Raw genomic sequence first — 2,437 nt, 5'->3', positions numbered from 1 at the left:
CATTCATTGATTCCTTAAAATTCACTATGAACCCCATTGCCATAAGTTTGAGCAGAGTGCTCGGACGGGACATAGAGTGAAAAACGCTACCTAATTGGACACCAGGGACGCGACGCAGGCTACGCTCTCAGCCGGTGAGCCGCTTCAATGCTGGCACCCCTAAGAGGTCGCATTCGCTTTGGGCCAGCGTCAATGCCAAGCTGCTGCTCTAGAGCAGCATGAATGTGGGCAACCGCTTCTGACGAGAAAGGGCACGGGCGAGGAAGAGGGTTTTGGGTGGACCCAAAATTTCAGCTGGCTGACCCGAGCCTAGCACTGGTCTAGATAAAATATGTAAAGGTGGACCAACTTGTGGTTGGATGGTTAGGACGACAGTGATATTCCGGCCCACCAGGATTCAAATCATGTTGCTCGCATTTATCCTGAATTTATTTCTGGATTTCCGACGAAACACGTTCAGCAGGAGAAGACGTTCCCGTCGACTACAAGACACCTACAATGACTTCGTAAAATCTCAAGATAACATGCCGGCTATAACAGGTCTGATCTACTCAGTTCTCTCTTCTGGATCAGATTTGGGAAGGAGAGAGGTAAAGGAAGCAGAGGGAGCTGGTGAGGATAGAGGGAGGAGGATCAGCCTCGCTCTCGGTTCGTTACAGCAAGTGATATTCGATAGCCCGCACCTTCAATCTCGCACCCCTTAACTAGCCAGGCACGCAGGCCACACTCAACCCACACACACTCATTCCTCGGCCCGACACTGGCCTGGCCCTCGCCCTTCAGGCCCATCAGTGGTGGCGGCAGGCCTGCTCATGCCCTCTTGCTTGTCTATAGGTGGAGTCCACCTAGCAGGCGTGCCATTCACCCCTCCTTGAGCAGCGGCTTGTCCCTAGCACTACTAGAAAAAGGGCTATAGATGGGATTGACACTAATGACGCACCAGACAAGGGGTGCGTCATTAGTATATACTAATGGCGCACCACCTTCTGATACGTCATTAGAGTTGAAACTACTAATGGCGCACCTGGCCCAAGGTGCGCCATTAGTATCAATTTTTTTTGAACTAGTGCGCCTGTCCAAACATACTAATGGCGCATCCGGAAACAGTGCGCCATTACTAGTTGTAACTAGTAATGGCGCACCTGTCGGAAAGTGCGCCACTAATGTTGTTTTTTTTATTATATTTTTTATTCTTTTTTTGCAAAACTACTAATGGCGCACTGATCTACCGTGCGCCATTACTAGTTTAAACTAGTAATGGCGCACTGTGGAACAGTGCGCCATTAGTATGTTTTTTTTGCAAAACTACTAATGGCGCACCACCAGAAGGTGCGACATTAATAACCTGGATTACTAATGGCGCATTTAGAGTTGGTGCGCCATTAGTAAGTGGGCAGCAACAAGATATTTTGGACAGCCTCTCCTACCCACACTCACTTTCTTCCCACTTCATTCTCTCCACCTCCTCCTTGTCTCGGGTGCCTTCTCTTTTTCACCTCATTTCCACCATAGATTCATTCAAATTAAGTGGTTAAATTACCTTGTTTTGATAGGTAAGTAAGGGGGGAAGCTATATTTATGTTGTTCTCCCTACAACAATGTGCACATGCACTTTTTATGGCCTAGCTAGATCTATGTATGTTTGTGGTGTTGCATATGTTTGTGGTGTTGCATATGTGTTTGTGTTTGGAGGTGTACCGGTATTTGAAATGCGATAGTTACCAATATTTTGCCGGAATGTTGATTCATTTCCGTTTCGGCGAGAATTTTGGCATTAAGCATTCTTTTTGGTCCTATTTTTAGGGAAAGTCATGCCAAAATTTTTCTTGGTTCTAAAATATCGTTTTGCTCTACCCCGCAGGCGACCATGGTCCGCACGATGACCGAAGGCATCGTGAATAGGTTTTTGAGGTCCGCGAAGGCCGAGATGCTTCAAAAGAACGAGACGGAGATAAGATGTCCGTGTCGAAGATGCAAGCTGAAGAGCCTTATTGCGGACCCGGATTCCGGGCAGGTGCGGGACCACCTGCTCTTGCGTGGTTTCATGGATGGCTATCGGTGGCAAGGTGATGAAGATGACTACGAAGTCGTCCATGGGGGCCGGGTAAGAAATGAGAAAGGGCAGCAAGGCAACCACCGCGGCTCGGGCGGGCGAGAAGACGAAGAATCCCCAGGAGATGATCACGACGGTGATGCTGTACACAGTCATCATGTAGAAGATGCAGGACATGATGATGAGGAAGATGCCGGAGCAGACAACGAGCATGATCATGAAGATGATGATGCCGGCGGAGCAGACGACGCTGGACCATCGATGGGCTGGGTGCAGGACCCTCATATTCAAGAGCTGCTTCTCAAGCAGACGGATAACGCAAGAGCTGCCGCCCGAGAGAAAGCCAAGATGGATCAACTTGAGTTAGACGCGGTTACTCCATTG

The sequence above is a fragment of the Triticum aestivum genome, chromosome 4B (assembly GCF_018294505.1).
Source record: "Triticum aestivum cultivar Chinese Spring chromosome 4B, IWGSC CS RefSeq v2.1, whole genome shotgun sequence".
In the NCBI taxonomy this organism is placed as follows: domain Eukaryota; kingdom Viridiplantae; phylum Streptophyta; class Magnoliopsida; order Poales; family Poaceae; genus Triticum; species Triticum aestivum.
Note: the sequence above shows the minus strand (reverse complement) of the source record.